The sequence below is a fragment of the Elephas maximus genome, chromosome 3, assembly GCF_024166365.1.
Source record: "Elephas maximus indicus isolate mEleMax1 chromosome 3, mEleMax1 primary haplotype, whole genome shotgun sequence".
NCBI lineage: Eukaryota > Metazoa > Chordata > Mammalia > Proboscidea > Elephantidae > Elephas > Elephas maximus.
This window is the reverse complement of record NC_064821.1, coordinates 83,600,106-83,620,220: the sequence shown is the minus strand read 5'-3', so window position 1 is coordinate 83,620,220 and position 20,115 is coordinate 83,600,106. Positions and strand designations below refer to the sequence as shown.

The 20,115-nt window shown below is 44.9% G+C and overlaps 1 long non-coding RNA gene across 3 annotated transcripts in view; it reads left to right on the top strand.

The window, feature by feature from the left end:
• Window positions 1–20,115, top strand: part of LOC126072968 (uncharacterized) — a 318,089-nt gene that overhangs the window by 86,293 nt on the left and 211,681 nt on the right. Inside the window, exons 2-3 of one of the 3 annotated variants that reach the window (XR_007516622.1) lie at window positions 584–820; window positions 1,253–19,969. The exons of the other annotated variants lie outside the window; for them this stretch is intronic. This is a non-coding gene — a long non-coding RNA (uncharacterized LOC126072968). Of the gene's footprint in view, window positions 1–583; window positions 821–1,252; window positions 19,970–20,115 lie in introns of those variants that run through there. 3 annotated transcript variants of the gene reach the window in all.

Below are 20,115 nucleotides of genomic sequence, written 5' to 3'. Positions count from 1 at the left end.
TAGAGTATGTGCTGCAAGATTCGAGACTACCAGTGGCGGGTTATTACATTGCAGTCTCTCAGGGCCACAACGAATGGTTATGTTCATCCATGTCAGCTTGGTGAACAGTCCTGTGGTTGTAAAGCAGAGGGAAGGCTCCCGGCCTATGCTGGTATCATGTCGCAGTCCACTACTCCATTGAGGCACTACTTGGAGGAGAGCATTATTACCAACGGGGAGACCTCATCCTGGAGGAAGTCATGATTGAGCGTACTACTGGATTTGCTTCCACAGAGGCCTACTTAAGTACAGCAATTGTTGATTATGGTTAGTTTCATGCTTGTTTCAAGCATGGGACTTTCCTGAGTCTGTGAGTATTTCGTAGATAGATCTGCTTGCACCTGGGTTGTGAAGCCCAGTGATGATGAAAGGTTTTGGGTCCCAAATAAAAAGTAACATGGTGATCCTGCTGTATGCTGAATTTAGAGTTCTGATGCAGCTTGGTTTCCTGTGTCTGAATGTCCTCTCATAAAACTGAAATGAGGCAACCGATGGTCCACATCACCCAGGACTGTCCCATGTTTCCCCTTCCTGTCCCTCTCAGTCTGGTGTCCTGGATTTGGCCCTGCATCTCCCACTCCTGCTGGATCTTGTCCAGTTGAGGGACAAAACATCCTGACACCTTCCCGAAGAATGGGAGGTAAAGGTGATCCTGAAAGCACAGATTCCAATCCACGCCAGAGGCTGAGGAAACCAGTGCTTGAAGGGGTTGCTCACACACCAACAGGAGCACAGAGGAGAAAGCTGGAGCCAGAGGCCTGCAGGCCCAACAGGGGCAGAAGTAAGTTTATTTCTCTGATAGGGCTTAGAAGAGGGCAGAGTTAGGAGTACATAAGGTTTGGGGGGTGGGGCTGGGCTGGGCCAGAAGGCAAAGAATGGAAGACATATGGGCAGAGCAGGAGATGACAAGGGCATGCCGAGCAATATGAGCACTTTGGCCCAAGCTGGCCTTACCTTTTGGCTCACACCTTCTGCCCATTTCTGTATTATTTCATCTCCAATGATGTCATTCCATCCCTGGGTCCTTCCTCCTGCCATTCTACTGACCTTTCTACCCTTGTTAACCTCTTGCCTTCTTCCATCTCCAAGTTTTCTGTTGGATTCCACCCACTACCCATTCCATCCTCCTTATCTTGTTTCTGTCCATTATTGACACAATGAAAATAGGAGAATAGCAGAGTTCAATTGTGATAAGCACTCTCCCTGTTCACAGATACCAGCAATGACCAAGAGCTACCCACATCAGTTCCTGAGCAATCCATCCCAGGACCCACTAAACAGGAGACAACATGACGGGGTCTTTCCTACTTTGCAACTGCAAAAGCTGGAACAAGGCCCAGAGAAGCCAAGGAAACAACACATGTCCAAAGCTTCAGAGCAATACTGAGAAAACTGTCGATTGAATTACTATCAGTTGTGCCAATGGATATTGTGAGAAGAGACCTTCCCACTTCTGTTGGATTCCATCATACCTGGATGCCATTCCTCCCGGGACTTGGAAAATCTCATATCTACCTTTAAACATACTATTCCTATTTCAGCTGTGGTAGTTCTGGTTCACCTTCCCTATGAGAAAATGTTAAATTTTTCTCCCTCTAAGTTCTAGATTAAACTGTCTTACCTGAAACTGGGTCACTTTAGCTTAAAAACACCTCTGCACATTCCTATTCCTCAGAAGTAGCCAAATTCACATCACACCTGTTTCATTTGGGAAAGGGGGTCCACTTCTGACAGATGTTACCTGGCCTGGCCATATGTCTCCTGATCCAATCCTTGTGTCTCCTTCACCCTATCGTCTCCTACCAGGTCAAGACTCATGCAGCAGTGACTCTGCCCTCTCTCGGTGAGGACCATGTATGTGGCAATGTACTTTGGTTGTGCTTTGGCTGGATGTGTGAGAGAAAGCGTGGTCTGATAGAAGTGACATCTTCCAAAGTTACAAGGCCATTAGAGTGCAACTCCATCACTGGCAGAAAGTAGCTTTCAAGAACGTCAGCCCTTACCTCAGGGTTCTGTAAGAGTTGTCTGATTCTCATAACTTTTTAGTTCCTGTCCTGACTCAGCATAGTTTTCTTTTCTTTTTTCAGTTGAAAAAAACTTTGCTATTTTTCCTTACTGCAAAGAAGGACGTGCTTGTTACAAAAACATCAGAAATATAGACAAAAAAAAAAAAAGAAAAGAAACTATACCCAAATCCTGCTTAACTCAAAGACAACCATTGAACCTGTGTTGAAGTCTTCCAGTTCCCTTTCTGGCATATTGTATCTAATACACAAACACACACACACACTCATGCACAAATGTAACAGTAATGTCACAATATCATATATATTCTTTGATAACACTCTTTTCTTATTTAATGACTTATGCACAGCTTTCTATATCAACAAGCACAGTTCTACAGCAATTGTAATGTAAGTACTCAATTATATAGATATGCCATAGTTTATTACCTAATCTCATATGGTTTGATGTTTAGGTTGTTTCCAACTTTTCTCTATTTTAAATAGCATTAATGGACGTGAGTTTCCGTGGAAACTCTATGGGGCAGTTCTACTCTGTTCTATAGGATCGCTATGAGCCGGAATCAACTCGACGGCACTGGGTTCTGGGTTAATGGACGTGACTCTAGTTTAATCTTTCTACAATTATTTGTTTAAGGCATAATGCCTAGAAGAGGGATCAAAGGACAGTTAACAAGGTTACAAAGACCTCCAAGTATGGAACCAGCAGTAACTGCTTGGTATTGAAATGCATTAGAACTCGGCCACGGGGAGGACCACACATGCCCTTTCTTAGATCCTTTGTGTATCTGCACTTGGGTAGCTCTGGCCTTCTTTCCAATGCCTAGAACAGAGCATACCCAGGAATGACAGATGAGATAAGCAGGTGAATAAGTGAATAGTGGTATCTCTTTGGGTTTGGTGTACAGGCATCTCTAGCGACTCTTCATTGAATTGACAACTAGTCATTAGTTCATTCATTACACAGTCATGGAGTAGGCACTATTGCAAGGTGCCAGGCTGGAGGCTGAAAATACAAAGATGAATTAAACAGGATTCTATCCTTTCTGAAAGGAGCCCTCCCCATTTTACTGTGAGCATGATAATACGTGCTTAGGAAGATCACAACCTAGAGAAGGCAAAAGACTAATCACAAATGTTTACTCCATAGTATAATAAGAGGAAACATATAAGTTCAGAAACACAGCTCAGGACAGAAAATTTGGAATATTTTGAAAATCCAAGGGGAAACACATACATATCCAAACTAGAAAAAAACAGTGGCCATCAAATTGATTCCAACTCATGATAACCCCAGAGCAGAACTGCACACTCTAGGGTTTCAGTGGCTGTGATCTTTCAGAAGTAGATTGCCAGGCTTTCTTCCAAGGTGCCTCTGGGTGGATTTCAACTGCCAGTCTTTCGGTTAGTAGTCTAGCACTTAACCACTTGTGCCTCCCAGGGACTCCATACATATCCATTGGCCCATTAATCAGATATAACATTTTAGAAAGGGAGCCCTGGTGGTACAGTGGGTAAGCACTTGGCTCCTAACTGAAAGATCAGCAGTTTGAACTCACCAGCCACTCTGCAGAAGAATAGATCTGGCGACATGGTCTCATAAAGAATACAGCCTAGCAAGCCCTATGGGACAGTTCTACCCTGTCACATAGGGTCACTCTGGGTCAGAATCAACTTGACAGCACACAATATTTTAGAGTGAATTCCTTCGACTGTGAGGCTTGCTTACTGATGGTCATCCTCCTTGGATATAAGCCCCCTGAAAACATTGTTCGTGTCTTTCATTTGTACCTTCAGAGACTCTGGCACCATTTTATATAACTTATTCTGAAATCTGTTAAACGTAAAATCCAAATGGGAGTAAGCAAAATTAAAGGTGAAGGGATTCATGAATTGAAACAAAGTCTCAATGTTTTATATATGTAGACAAATTTGCATTCATTCATATTCTTCCTTTTGGTAGAAAACTTTTTCAAATATTTCATTGTAGAAGTGATGTTTCAGAGGATTTGGGAACCAGAGAAAAGAGCTGTCACCTATTTCACCCTCCTGACCCAGGGCTAGCAGCATTTTAGTGACCTTTACCCTGAAAAAACTGTATTAAGATGGTGCTGAGGACAAGAGCTGTGGAATACATGAGTTTTTTTCCCAACATTTATTTTTTAATTAAGCAAGTTCAATAACTGCATCCATATAGTTCAAGATTAAAATGGTATGAAAGCATATAGAGTGAAAAGTCTGTATGCACCAGCCACCTAGTTCCCTGAAGATACCCAGTGCTTCCAATTTCTTGAATATTCTTCTGGAGGACTTTATGCATGTAAAACCATGTAGGTATATAAAGTCTGAGTTTTTAATGAAGGACGTGGCATATTATTACCTCTGTATGTTCCAAGTTCAGACTAAACTGTCCCTGTTAGTCCTGGTAGAAGGCCTGGGGTACAGCTGGAGGAAGAAGAAATAGATAAAAAGTGTGTATGTGTGTGTGTGTGTGTGTGTGTGTGTGTAACTAGGAGGTGAGTAGGTGGCTGTTGCTCAGGAATGGAGTGAAGGAAAGAGAAACAAAGGGAAAGAACAAAAATTCATTCATTTATTCATCCATCTACGCATCCAACCAGAATTGATTGAGCACCTATTATGTGCCAGACACTATTCTAGACCCAGGGGATAGAGGAAGGAAACAAATGATGAAATACCTTGTCCTCCTTCCTGAATATTATTTAAAAATGAGAGATGGAGACAATAAAAATAAATTAACTTACATAGCATATTCTATAGTGTGTTGGGGCCCTGGTGGCAAAGTTAAGTGTTTGGCAACTAACCAAAAGGTTGGCAGTTCCAATCCACCAGCCACTCCTTGAAAACCCTATGGGACAGTTCTACTCTGCCTTATGGGTCACTATGAGTCAGAATCAACTTGATGGCAACAGGTGTGTTTTGGTATATAATGTATTTGAATGTGATAAGTGCTATAGGGAAAAATCAGTAGGGTGCAGCTGGAGAATGTCAGGGGACAATTTTAAAGTGAGTGATCAGGGTAGATTTCATTGACATATGACCACAGACTGGAAGGAGATGAGAGAGTGAGCCCTGTGCATATCTGGTGAACGAACACCCAGCAGGGAAGAGGCTGTGTAAAGGCCCTGCGGCAGAAGAGCAAGGCCTGGCAGTTGCCAGTACCCCCCACCCGACAGGCTGCCCTGCCTTGCAGCTCACAGGTGGCCTCTGCACCGTGGCTGGCCTCCCTCAGGTCCTGAAGAAGCCCAGGTCAGCCTGGTGCGTTTTGCAATGCTGAAATTATTCTCCATTAGCTGTTAGTTTTCTTTTTCTCTGAATTTTGATCCTGATGTTCAATTTCACTCCTTCCAAGATAATTCTGCAGTTTGGATAATGTAGTCCCAATAAGGAAAGAAGCAGGGGGCTATTATTGTAGTAGGAAGGCAAGACTGAGACTCAGGGTCTTAGATTTTAAAGTAATCCTGTTGCTTGTTTTCAAGCTTTTTGTATTGGGCACATTATTCAGTCTCTCTGGTCCTCGGTCGTCTCTTTTAGAAAATGAAAGGGTTGACTCAGATGGTTTGTGGACTGTCCCCATCACTGTGGCTCATGGACTCTGCCACCATCTAAGCAGTTAGTGTGGGATGTGGCGTCAGGTGGGCATTTAAGGCTAGTAAATATGGGGAGGTGTGCTGGACACAATGGTTAAGCATTCGGCTGCTACACGAAAGGTCAGCGGTTCAAACCCACCAGTGGCTCCACTTGAGAGAAGACCTGACTGATCTGCTCCTGTAAAGACTGCAGTCTAGGAAACCCTACAGGGCAGTTCTACTCTGTCCTACAGGGTCGCTATGAGTCAAAACCGACTCAAAGACACACAAGAACAGTACCACAGGGGAGGCTGGGGAGGCTCCTGCCTGTGGGAGACTCTGTGTGCCTGATAATATGCGTGGCTGCCTGATTTTCTCTCTTGGTCTGGAAGAGCTTAGCTTCGCCCTTGAAACAGAATATTCCATCTAAGTTTAGAATCCCTGATGATAGCAGAGGAGCTAGAGGAACACTCTTGACAGCGGTCCTCTCCTTGTCGTTTTCCCTGTGGTGTTCCCTTGACGCTGTTAAAGGGTTGTTTTTCTCCATGCCCCTTAGCTGGGCCAATTCTCAGTCTGTAGTGGAGGTAGTCATGGTGGGGTCTGGGTATCCTTTTTTTCTGGCTTCAGAGGTGCCCTCCCCTTTCGACTGTCATCAGTTTGGAAGCCCGGAGTCTTTCATCTGCCTTGGAGAGTTAGGCAACGGGGAGGAAAGGGGGTGTGCCATTGGCATCCCTGTTGCTCCATGTGGACCAAAATCGCTGGGAATTTAAAAATCAGAGTGTGTGTAAAAGGTTGTGGGGGTAGAGCCAGGGCCTTCAGCGATTTCATTTAAGGGGGAAGTGCTAAGCGTGAAGAGAAACCTTTTCTCTTGCACTCTTAAAGAGTGAGTCACCTTCGTTGTAGTAACTTTCTTGCTTATTCTTCAGTGTTTCCTCAGCTTTTCCTTAAACTACCCATCCTTCGCATTCTCAGCTGTTGTTCCACAGGGCAACAGAAAAGTGGTTTCCATAATTTAGCTTCTGCTCCCTAACTGGGAACTATGGGGGTGTTGTGTTCTCTCTGCATTATACACGCCCATCCAGGCCCCTGGACCCTCTGTTGGGAATGGATTCTGAGATGCTTCATTTGTTTAAATTAACTTCTGATTTACGCTATTCTCCCAATCCCTCCTTTTTTTTTTTTAAAATACAAAAATCCCTCTTTTACTTCTTACATTCCATGCGATGCCCTTTGTCTCCATCAACTGTTATGGAGAGAAATTTTATTTGGAATATTCATAACAAGTCTATCACTAATTATCACTTTAACAATGTGTTATGGAGTGTATCCATGCAGTCATCTGGAAAGGCACAGATGCCAGGAAATTTGGGATTTGCTCTGCACTGTGTGTGCCCACTCGTAGCATTTCATCAGCTCTCTGCTCTGGGAAGAAGGAGGGGTGCTCTGTAAAGGAGAAAAAAGGGCTGACTTCCTATCTGAATGTCTGCATCCTTCCTTCCTGTCCTCATAGCAACAATCTCCAGGATGCTTTTGAGCATAAGAAAAGCCTTACTAGAAAACAAAAAAATCCTCCCCATGCCGAAACTCCATTCTAGAAAGCTACGGAAGTTAGATCTTGAGGTCACCCCAGGTCAGTGTCACATGGACAGATCCTAGCCAGAGATGTAATCGCAAATGAAGAAGAAGGTGGTGGTCTTAGTACCCTTCTGGCACTCTAGCAAGGAGGGTGGGGCAAAATGGCCACCAGATTGGCAGATCTCAGAAGCAAAGGAAAAGGAACTTCACCACCACAGGTGAGGACAAGAATGAAGGCCTCTCCCTTTTCTTCCCTTCTGTTTTCTTTTCTTCTTGGAAGGAAGGATGAACTCATGCTGGGTTCCTTCTTCAGGATTTTTGGCATGTCTGAGCTTTGGGAGTCAAGACATATCGCTGCAGGGCCACATGGAGAGTTTTCCACCAAGACTCCCTCAGGGGTACGATGAAGCCTCAGAGGCTGCCTGCGAATGAGGCGGAGGGTAATGGAACAGAATCTCCTGGTCGAAGAATTCTATCCTAGTGCAGTGATAAATCAATGGTCTTTATGAGAGACCAGTAATGGGACAGTAGGGAATGAATGGCCAAGCCGTGGCTCTGCGTGGCTTTGTGGATCCTGTTTTTAACACTAGTGGGGATTCCAACTCAGTCTTTCTTTGCTGAATATCCCTAATATTCTCAGGGATGTAATTTGGATGGTTGTAGAATTGAATCTGCCATAATGAGCTTCTTTATAATGAGTAGGAGTCCCTGGGTGGCACAAACGGTCAAACGATCGGCTAGTAACCGAAAGATTGGTGGTTTGATCCAACCAGTGACATCTAGGAAGAAAGCCGTGGTGACCTACTTCGGAAGGATCGTAGCCATTGAAAACCCTTTGGAGTGTAGTTCTACCCTGACGCAGTGGGGCCGCCATGAGTCCTAATCAACTTGGCGACAACGGATTTGGTTTGGGGTTATAATAGGGGACCTGGTTTTGCTAGCTGTTTAGGAATAATAAAAATTCTTATTATTTATTGAGTGCTTACTATATGCTAGGCACACTATTCATAATCATCACGACAAGAGACATTAATAGGGCATTTATAATGTATCAAACTCTACGTATCTTACCTTATTAGGTCCTAGTAGAAAGCTCCTATGGGAGCCATTATTTACATGTGAGGATACTGAGGCTCAGAGAATTCAATACATTGAAAAAGTGGAACTGCTGGTAAATTGTTTTTCCCATCTTAAAGCAGCAGGAGAAAGTGCCCTGAGGGACAGTGGGAAGGTGGGGTGAAGGGAATAGGCCACTCCTGACTCTGTGGTGGGGAGCAGGCCTGTCCCTCTGCACCAATGGTGCTCCACGACCGGCCTACCAGTGTTCCATAGATTTGGCTCTGTGGGCTTTCCACCTGCTTGAATGCCTTGTAAATGCTTGGTCCTGCTTCTTTAAAGAATTGATTCAATAAACTCTGGAATTTCAGACGTCTGATTTGTTTGTTTTTGTTTGGGGTTGGGGTGAGATCCTGGAGGAATTGGATGGGAGTGAATTTGAAAGGGAAAATTCTGGGTGTATTTGTTAAAAAAAAAAAAAAAAAAAAGCCCACCACAAACAGATTTTGATGGAACCTTCATCAAAAGGCAGGTCTGTGTGGGCAGGTGAGTTGTGCAGGCCCCGGGAAGGGGCGGAAGAAGTGGAAGAGTTTGTGGGTGGAAATGCAGGGCTGGTTTTGTTGCCGTTCGGCAGGAGCCAGCCAGGCCACATCCATTAACTGCGCCAATGCCGCCACTAATAGGTGGGTGATTCAGCTCCTTCCTGCGTTTTATTACCGGACAGAGACTTTAACAGCCCTTTGATTTAGCAAGTTAATAAAGTAAGCTATCAGGCTCCGCTGTTTAACCACTGACTGGGTCGCCTGGGGCTTGTTGCTTTCTGCGAACCCTTCTGATATTGTTTTAGAATTCAAAAGAGAGAAAGTTGTGGAATTTTCAGGCCCCACCTGAGTCTCCTAGTTCCTTCCTGGGCAGCCCCACCAGCCCAGGGTGCCCGTGCCAGTGCAAGCTCCCTCAGTGCTATCTTGATCCAGTGGCTGGCTCACTGGAGTGGGCAGGGATCTGATGAGACTGTGGGCATCACTACCTAGAGGTTCATGTCTGAAGGATCCTATGGCCTGGGGTGTCTGGGAGGGAAGGAGAGGGTTATATGAGATTGTGGGGTCTGGATAGGGCCCTTTAGGAAATAGGAAAAGAGAGGTGGGGCCTGTGGTGAGCTAATTAATAGAAAGTGGTGTGGAGAGAGCTGGGCTCAGCTTTCCCAGCCAATTCTAGGCACTGCTGTCCAATAGAACTTTCTATGATGATGGGAATGTTCTGTGGCTGGGACATACTACATGGTAGCCACCAGCCACATGTGGCTCTTGAGTGCTTGAAATGTGGCTAGTGCTGCTACTGAGAAACTGGGTTTTCGATTTTATTTCATTTCAGTTTAAACAGTCGTATGCGCTAGTGGCTACCATATTGGACAGTGCAGCTTTAGACCTGCCCAAGATTGAAAGAAGAGAAGGAGGGTGTGAATGTTTTAAATGTTTGCATAGGATCATTTGCATCCAGGATGGTTACCAGGTGTTTACAAAACTAAGGGAGGCAGACAGGGCGCCGTTTCCCTCCTTGATTAGAAAGAAGTCACGTGAAATCCTCTGCTAAAACTGTGTGTCACAAAGTCAGCCTACATTTCACTCAGAGCGGGTCCACTCACCCTCAGGTGGGGCTCTTAACCAGAGCTGTGAGTGCTGCGTGGGTGCTCCGTTCTCTCTTGCTCCCACTCTCATGGGTACTTACATGCTCAGAGCATCACCATCTGCCCCTGCCAGGGTGATCATGCTCTGGGCCCTACGATTCATTAGCCCTATCCCCTGGAACCCTCTATGAGCAAGCCAGGGAGGAGGGTGCCATGGGTGTGCCCAAAGGTAGTTCTTGCCCTCTCCAGGGCCAGAGAAGTCTTGCTGAAGGAGTGGTGTCTAAGCTGAGGCCAGTGTCTGCTGCAGAGGACCCCTGTCTGTGTTCAGGACATGAAAGTGAGCACTGGGGTCTCAGGACTTTACAGCTGAAAGGAATCTCAGGAATTATCAGGACTAGTGGTTTCAATGGTTCTTAAACCACCAGAACCTCCTCTTCAAAGGAAAATTTTTATAGACCCTTGATATATAGAACCGATAAGAGGGGAGCTGCTTTGGATTGGGGGCAGGGAGAGAAAGAGGCCAGAGACTTTCATGGGGCGCCACCTCATTCGCCGCCGTAGGTCCTAAAATACAGAGTGAAGACATCACAGGTCAAGGTGAGCTCCCCTTTGTGACAGACCAAGAAATGTAGATCCAGAGAGGTAGAAAACTTGACCAAGTCACAGAGCAAGTTGTCTGATGGATATTGTGGATTGGCAGATTTCTGATTGATCCATTCCTGGCTCCTCCCCAAATCCTTGGCACCATTTTCAGAGAAGATAACTTAGTCTAGTTGTCAGCTGGTCCAGTATAAGCAAACAGTGGAATTTCTGCTCTAGGATCAGATGCCGTTTTGAACCTTAATTCCATTTTGTTTTGGTGCTGTTTTTGTTTCGTGGACTGGTTGAGATTTGTCAGTTTTATGCACTTGCCCCTTTCAGCCACTATGCATTGAGTGCCCACTATGTACCAGGCACCAGGCAAAGTCCTTCACCTCATCATGTCACTTAATCTCTACGCTTGGCAAGATTGCTGTTAGCGATCCCATTTTACAGATGAGGAAACCGAGGCTCAGAGAAGTAAGAGCCCATGCTCTTCACACAGGGAGATGGCGCCTCCCTAGGAAGACAGTCATAAATGCAGAATGTCCTGAACAAATTAGAAAGAGGATCCTAAAAAATTTAGGGTGTCATTTAAGAGTAAAGATCAGACAGTATAGCTTGGGAGGGAAAGGGAGACCAGACCTGAGGCTGACTACAGCAAATGCAAGGCAGCCAAGCGTCCCGACAGCAGTGCAGTGGGGTCTGAGAGTGGGTGAGAAAGCAAGGAGCTCACAGGCCAGCTGTGTCCAAGGGGCAGAATTCCACATCTTTGTGTGCATTGAAAGAAAGAGCTTCAACATGGTCTCCTGTAGCAAAGGTATTTTTAAATGTCTGCATTAGATGCATTTAGGTTTAGCCTGGGCCTACCTAGGACAGAGAGGAACGTGCTCCACCTGAGAGAGTGACCATGGTAGAAGGCAGAGTGAGAGACACAACTGGCAGAGGCCACCCAGAATCCCAGAGTCGGTGGGAACATGGGATAAATAGTAGTCAGGCAGGCGACAAATAAGTCATTGAGCACCTGTGGGTAGCAGGCATTGTCCCAGGGCTGAGGGCACACAGGATAAGAACGCTCTCCTCCCTGCCTGTAATTCTTGTATTTTAGAATAGGATACAGGCAGTAAACACAAAACAAGTGAATAAGGGCATGTCAGGGGCTGACAGGTGCCACGAAGAAGATAAGAGAGCAAAATGTGATTGAGTAAATTGGGAGCTGCTTTCACCAGAGTGATAGGGAAGGCTTCTCTGAAGAAGTGACATTTGAGACATGACATAAATGACGAGAAGGGGGCATTCATGTGGATGTGTGGAGAAGAACATCCCAAGCAGTAGAAAGAGCAGGTGCAAAATCCCAGAGACAGGAATAAGTTTGTTGTGTTTGCAGAGCAAAAAGAAGGCCATTGGGCTAGAGCCCAATGAAACCAGGAGGAAGGGTGGGAGGAGGTGAGGATGAAGAGGTGGGCAAGCGCCAGATCCTATAGTCTTTTGTAGACTTTGGTGAGGGTTTGATATTGGGGAGCCCTTGGAATGTTCCCTTCTAAGTAAGGGAGGGACATGATGACCTGTATGGGGATGGATTTTAGGGGGGCAAGAGTAGAAGTACAGGAGACCATGCTATACTTTTGCAGTAATTCAAGCCTGAGATGATGGTGGCTTGGACTAGGGCTTGGCATTGGCAATGGAGAAAGCTGTTGGAGTTGGGATATACTTTGCAAGTAGAGCCAACAGGAATTTACTGGTGGTTTGGACACGGCTAGGATGGGAATAAAAAACGCCAGGATGACTCCTAGGTGTGGTGTGCCAGTCACATTGTTCCACATTCTTTTTGACTCTTGTGAATTATCTTCAGAGGCCAACACTAGAAATAAACAAAGATTGGGCTAAGACCCCAAGAGTTTAGGGTGGTGTGGGAATCAGTCCACTGATCTCAGTTCTTAGGCTCTTTCTTGCTGCAGAGAGCAGAGAAACACGCTCAGATTGTCTTGTTATTGGAGTTGACTGTAAGGATATGGGAGGTGAGAAAGTCCAGAAAACTATCATGGCAGTTACACAGCTGGGCCCCTGAGAGAACCACAGCATGTTCCCCACCATCCTGGAGGCATCACCAGTGCTCATGATCAGAGCATCTCCCCATGCTGTCGACTTCTCCATGGTCTCGACCTAGCTGCACTCTTTGCCTGTCCCTCTGCTACTCCTGCAGCCACTCCTGCTGCCTTCTTCACTCGCTGGGATACATACCCCAATCTTCTCAATGAGGAGAGTCTGCTTGGATTGTCTGGTCTACCACAGAGCAGGTCTTCAGGGCAAAGGCTCAGGCCAGGCTTTGCTCAGGCTGCTGGAGTCCTGGGCGTCTCCCTTGTAGGTCATTGTCTTTGGCCTGTGCGTATATTCTTGGCCTAGTCATGGCCAGAGGATTGCCTGTCTCAAAACCTGGCAGTTCAGGTGCTGTGGCCCCTGAGGACATGGCAGGCATCAGGTTCATGGACTTGCTGGTTCATGAGCTATCTGGTAATCTAGAAAGACAAGTGTCAGGTAAAGAGGCAGCAGCTAACACAGCAGATTAGGTTAACAGCTTATTTTTGTGAAAGAATGAGGAACAGAGAAAATAATCTTTTATTTGCATTATGCTCTATCCAACTGCACCACCAGGGCTCCACTCTATCTCTAGTGACTTATCTTTAGTGCTACTTCCTAAGTGTGCCCAGGGTCCACTGCCTTGTCCACCATCCATTGAGCGTGCTTGTTAAGGAGCATTTCCTGGGGCCTCACCCAGAGCTTCTGGATCAAAATCACCCCAGGGAGGAGAACTGCTGCCTGGAGGGATATTGGTGTGATCTGCTTCCCATTCTCTCTGCATCTTTTGAGTCTGAGTTTACCATTGATTTTCTCCATCAGTCCTTCTGAGGTTAGACATGGAGGAGCAGAAATGAACTTTTTTCTTCAAATTCTATAGGATCAAACTAATATTTTCAAAATAAGTTACTAAGGGTTTCTTTAATCTCTCTAGATTTCCTAGAGACTCACATTCTGGGAATCAGCTATTCTGGTCGCAAAGCCATGCAAATCTGATGGTGTCACTGTCCTGCTCAGAACCCTTCAGTGGTCTCATAGTGCTTAGAATGAAATCCAGAGTCCTCACCATGACCCAATGATCGAGGTTGACCAGCTGCTCCAGCTTCACTTCCTACCCTTCCTCCATGATCACTGTCCTTTAGCCGCACTGGCCTTCTTGTTCCTCAGAAACACCAAGCACATTCCCACTTCCTTCCATTACCTCTGCCTGGAACGAATTCCCTGGCCATCCCATCTCGAGTAATATTCCCAAACACTTTTATTCTCTTACCTTCTTTATTATTTTTTCTAGAACATTTATCACTACCTGATACATTATGATGTTTTTGTTTGCTTGTCTACCTCTTCCACTAGAATGTAAGCTCCATGAAGGTGGGCATGTGTGTCTGTTTTGTCCACTGCTGAATCCCCACATAGTGCCTAGCACTCAACAGATTCTTAGTGAATGAGTGAATTGATGAATCCCACCACTGGAATTCTAATCATGCCTTTATGGAGAAGCCCCACATAACTGTCTTGTGCCAGAAGACTGGGGAGCTGTTTCCTCAACCCTGAGTCAGACACTTAACACTATCATTGCTAGTCATAGGCAACAATACTGAATACTTGATGTGCCAGAGGAAGTGCCAGATGGTGATGAAAACTGTATTTTGGTCCCCGTATTTTATAGGGTGAAGTGCCTGGGTGGTGCAAATGGTTAAAGTGCTTGGCTGCTAACCAAAAGACTGGAGATTCAAGTCTACCTGGAGTCACCTCTGAAGAAAGGCCTAGTGACCTACTTCCAAGAAATCTGTATTGAAAACCTTATGGAGCATAGTTCTACTCTGACACACATGGGGTCACCATGAGTGTCAGAGTAGAACTATTGATAGCAACTGGTTTAGGTTTTATTTTATAGGGCTAGGGACAGCCAGACAGAGCCCACAGAACAGCAGCAATGACAAGGCCTTCTGGGGAAGGGCTTGTGCACACATCCCCATAAGAGAGCTAGCTGTCCACTCGGACCTTGGGCCCAGCAGAGTAGCACAGTGCGGGGTATCTGTGAAGATGTCCCCCATCCTTGCAAGGAGAAATTGGCTCTAGGTGGAGCAAGAGAGGTTCTGATAGGATCTAAAAAGCTGATGAGTCTTCCAGATAGCCACCACCCAGCCTGTTTTCACCCACTCGTGAGGAGGATTAAATGAGGGTGTGTTATGCAAAGTGCCACAAGCAGCCAGCAGGTTTCAGGAGGCCCCTTCACCCTCATGACTTCCTTGCCCCAGCTCTTACAGGCAGGAAAGCAGACACTGGGGAACAGGTTCTTCTGAGGTTGCACCAGGTGCTGTAGTGGTAGAGTCTGGGTCAAGTGCTGCTTCCCTCTCCTATTTTTTCCCATCTGGAGCATGTGGCTCTACTGTTTCACAAGCTGGGAGGCAACCATGCCTAAAAAGCTCAGTGAAATCTTCTCTGAAGCGGTTTCTGCCCTCAGATCTTGGATTCCCCACTGTTGACACCCTGTGTTCACACATTGTCCACATGCACTGGGTGCCACCAGCAGATGTGAAGGACTTGGTGAAGCCACTGTTTATACACTTTATCACTCTGGCCTCAGGTGAGATATCTGTGTTTACTCTGATGCACGAAGCCAACGGTGCTCAGGGTTGGCTTTTGAGCAAGCCCAACTCTTTCTTGGGCTACAGGATCCTGCTGCTGTTTTTGTTAATGGTAATTAAAAATACTTTAGAGGCATAGGAAAGGGCACAGACTTTGGAGTCCACTGCCCTGGGTTCAACCTCTCCAAGCATTGTTTCCTTATCTATCAGATAGACATAATGATATTCCCTCACTTTAATTTCTTCCTTTCTCTAAGCCATTGGATCTCAAATATAGTTGGTTAAGACCTCAAAAACCAATCCTCCCATGTGGCCTTTGCTTTGTGTGGGAAGCTGGACTTGATGACCTCTAAGTTTCCTGCCAATGCTAGAGCTGTAAATCAGTGTCAGGAACAAAACACTGTGGTCAGAAGAGCCATCTGGAGACCCTGATGGACCCTGCTTTGAGAACCACTGTTCCAAGCATTTGCTCCTTTTAACTTGTTGAACCCACACATTATGGAAATTGGCTTTTGGGGCCCTGATAATAGGAAGCTCCTAGCTTTATGTCTCATTACAGAATACTTGAGTTTATTTTAGCTGGATTATTGTTTCTGTGCCTTTTCCACCCTTAAAACGAAGAGCTTCTACTTCCATTTGTAGAATTCTCCTCAGACCAAAACCCCGCAGTTCAAGGCCCTCATTTATTCTAAGAAGGATTTGGACTCCCAAAATCCATGTGATCAGTGCAGAAGCAAAATCTAGATCTACCTGTAGAGCTCAAGCAGGGCTCTCAGTGGGAGGAATAATAGGGGTGGAGGGTAAAAACAGCCTGGGTTTTGGGCTCATACAGGTATCAGTTCAAATCCAGGCCCCAGCATTTACTGATTGGGTGACTTGGGGTGTGTTAGGTAATCTCTCAGTTCCTTCATGTGTAAAATGGGAATCAGAGATGGTGAAGATTAAATAAAATAACCTTTAAGGAGTTTGACACATTGGTTGAGCGTTTACTAATGACTCACTAAGTGCCAGAGATTAGGGATTAGAATATACATTTCTAGCCCTCAAAAACTCATATCCTAGAGGGAAATGGGCCAGTAAACAAGGGAATTCCTGCCCCTTCACTTATGAGTTTTAGGATTTATCATGTGCTTTCACACGCACCCTGTGATTTGATCTTCATGACTACCCCAGGTGGTAGGCGTGATAAAACCAACAAAATCAATGGCCCTTGAGTCGATTCTGACTCATTGCGATCTTATAAGACAGAGTAGAACTGCCCCATAGGATTTCCAAGAAGTGGCTGGTAAATTCAAACTGCTGACCTTTTGGTTAGCAGCTGAGCTCTTAACCACTGTGCCATGAGGGCTCAGGGGGGATCATCTCCATATTGTAAATGAAGACATTGTGTTCCAAAGAGGTTATAAGTAATGTAGCCATGGCCTCATTACCAATGTTTTCCAGGGCTGGACTAGAGGCTAGGCTCGGACTTTTAGCTGGAATTTCATCTTCTATACCTTTGCTGGAAACCCTGGTGGCGTAGTGGTTAAGTGCTACAGCTGTTAACCAAGAGGTCAGCAGTTCGAATCTGCCAGGTGCTCCTCGGAAACTCTATGGGGCAGTTCTACTCTGTCCTATAGGGTCGCCATGAGTCGGAATCAACTTGACAGCAGTGGGTTTGGTTTTTTGTTATATCTTTGCTACTCAAAGCTTGATCCACAGACTGCCAGTATCATCATTACCTGGAAACAGTTAGAAATGCAGTTTTCAGACCCAACCAGATCTTCTGAAACAGAATCTGCATTTCAAGCAGATTGCACAGGTGATTCGTGTGCACATCAAAGTTTGAGAAGTTTGGTTCTTACCTCCAGTTGTGGGTATATCAATGACTTGTCTCTAAGCCAGTATTCGTGTTTTTAAAAAAGAGAGTATAACTCTATTGGGTAGCAGCCTCGTGTAGCAGCTAAATGGCAAAGCTCTGACTCTGAATGTCTGACACTGACTGTCTGGGCTCCACCCTGATCAGCTATCTAACACTGGGTGGATTAGTCATCTCTCTCTGCTTCAGTCTCTTTAAGACGGATAATAATAGTACCTACTGCAAAATGATTGTTGTTGGGATTACATGGGATAGGTGGTAAGAGCCAGCATTCCTTGAGCATGCACTCTGTGCAGGTGTTGCTCTCAGTGCTTCGTGTGAACATAGACTTTGCCTGGGCAGCCTCACCCAGTGCCAGCTTTTCTTATTACTTCATAGGAAGGAACCCTGGCGGTGCAACGATTAGGTGCTGAAACCCACTAAGTGGTTCTGCAGGAGAAAGACGTGGCAATCTGCTTCTGTAAAGATTAAAGCCAAGAAAACCCTATGGGGCAGTTCTACTCTGTCACATGGGGTCGCTATGAGTCAAAAATTGACTCGATGGCACACAACAAGAACAGGATTTGAGAAAGAGATTACACTTTTCATGGTATTTACATGAAAGAGGGGAATGGTTAATTCGCAGTGCTCGAAAATTTTGATGACCTCCATGTTGAACATATTCTTCGCATAAATGTAGAGTCTCAAATGAAAGGCTTTCCACCATTTGTGTAATCATGAGATTGGCATCTGGAAGTCCTTGCTCATCGATGTTGTGAGATGCTCTGGGGAGCTCCTTTTCAGCTCAAAATTATATGATTCCCATGTAGTTTGTAGACAGAACAATTCTGAACTGAGTAACCATGTAAAATTATAGCATGCTAGAGCTGTCAGAACCCCTAGCAATCATCACATTCATCCATCTTATTTTGTACATGAGAAAATTGAGGCTCAGAGAGGTCAAGTGACTTGGCCAAGGTCACCCAACTGGTAAATGGCAGAAACAAAGCTACAAGTAAGGGTTTCTCACTCTCAGCCCAGTGCTTTTCACTATGAATATGTGTGCATCTTCTTGTTCATTCATTGAACAAATATTTTTTAAGGCTTACATTGTGCTGGGTACTATTTAGAAGCTGGGGATATAGTGATAAGCAGCACAGCAAGCTAGGTGTCATCTGGAGCTTATATCCTGGTGGGAAAGCAGGGGAAAAGGCCAGAAGTAAGAAAACAAAGAACAAGATAATTTCAGATGTCGATAACTACACTGAGGGACATAAAATGTGGTAATATGTTAACAGTTGATATGGCAGGGAAGTATTAGACAGGGCCATCAGAGAAGTCCTCTCTGAGATGGTGACATTTGAGACCAGCCTTGAGTAAAGTGAGGGAGTGAGTCATGCAGGCATGGAGATGAGAAGCTTCCAGGAAGAACGAATTTGCTCCTTCCTCCCACTCTTATCCTTCTGCAAAGTGTCCCATAAGATTCCCCAGGAAACAGACTCAGAGATGGTGATCTGTGTCTGTGAGGTTTATTGGGAAGTAAGGGAAGCAGGATTGGGCCAAGGGAAAAGTTAGGTTATGACGCAGTCATAACAAAGCCCTCTGTCAATTCTACAGAATCCTCGCACTGGGATGGCTTTTCTGAGTTGTCCCAGTTGAGGCAAGGGGCCCAGGCCTTTGTCCCCATGTAATTGGTCAGTCACTGGCTACGGGCTGCCCCTAGTGAGGATTCAGTTGTGAGCTCTCAGCAGGCCACATCCCCAATAGCTGGGAGAATGCATTTCTTGGACCTGAAGGGGAATCTAGGCAGCACCATAGCATACAGAATAGTCGGTCCCTAGGGTAACTAAGATTTTGTGCAGGCAGGACTATCCCAACGAGGGAAATAAGGACATCTTACTGAATTATTCTTGCCTTGTCTGAATATTCATTTATTTATCACATACCAAAACCAAAACCAAACCCCTTACTGTTGAGTTGATTCCAACTCATAGCAACCTGGTAGGACAGAGTAGAACTACCCCATAGAGTTTCCAGGCCGTAATCTTTACAGAAGCTAACTGCCACATCTTTCTCCTTCAGAGTGGCTGGTAGATTTAAACTATCAACATTTTGGTTGGCAGCCAAGCACTTAACTGCTGTGCCACCAGGGCTCCTCCCCGTTTACCACATACTTGTTGATATTTACTGACTTATAACTAAGGGGCTGGGTACTGGAGGGGCAGAAATGAATTAAGCAAATTTTCCATCCCGGAGTTTACAGGTCTTTGGGGGCAGACAGACAAGTAGACAGTGAAACAATTAGACAAGTATCTTCATGTAGCCCTTCTAGCCAGTGAATTGTACAGTAGTACTTTTTCTGTGGAGCCCTGGTGGCGCAGTGGTTAAGAGCTCATCTGCTAACCAAAAGGTTGGCTGTTGCAATCCACCAGCCACTCCTTGGAAACCTTATGGGGCAGTTCTACTCTGTCCTATAGGGTTGATATGAATCCAAATCAACTCGGTGGCAATGGGTTTTTTTTTATTATTATTTTTACTGTTCCTGTGCTGGATACTGTAGTCACTTAAACATTCAAATCCATGAGGTTAGTGAGAGCGTTAAAGAAAGTATGCCACACCTGAGTATGTTCACCTTTATTTAATGGACAGAGGTCATGGGAATTTGATAAATCCATTTGATTAGCTTCTTTTGGGAGAAGGAAGAAGGAAAGGGAGATAAATTTCTTTGAAACACCCAAATAATAATAATATAGACAGCTAATATTTTCTGAGCTCCTTAGTCTGTACCAGACACTTTCTGAGCATTATATATGAATGCTCCCAACATCTCTATAAGACAGGTACTATGCGTATTCCATTTTACAGATGAGGAAATGTAAGAGAAATTTAAAGATTCTTGTCTAATATTTTAACAATCAAGAACATAAAGGCAACATTTTAAATAGAGAATAATTAACAAATCTAAATTATTTGCACCCTTTAAATTTTCTTGTGACTATAATATAGTCATATACCATAGGTTTTTATTTTTGTTTTAATCAATTTATATATTCTAAATTGTATTCTGCTTTGATAGTTTTATGATATGTTGGGGTCATGTTTTCCTCCTTACGGAAATGCCTCTTTG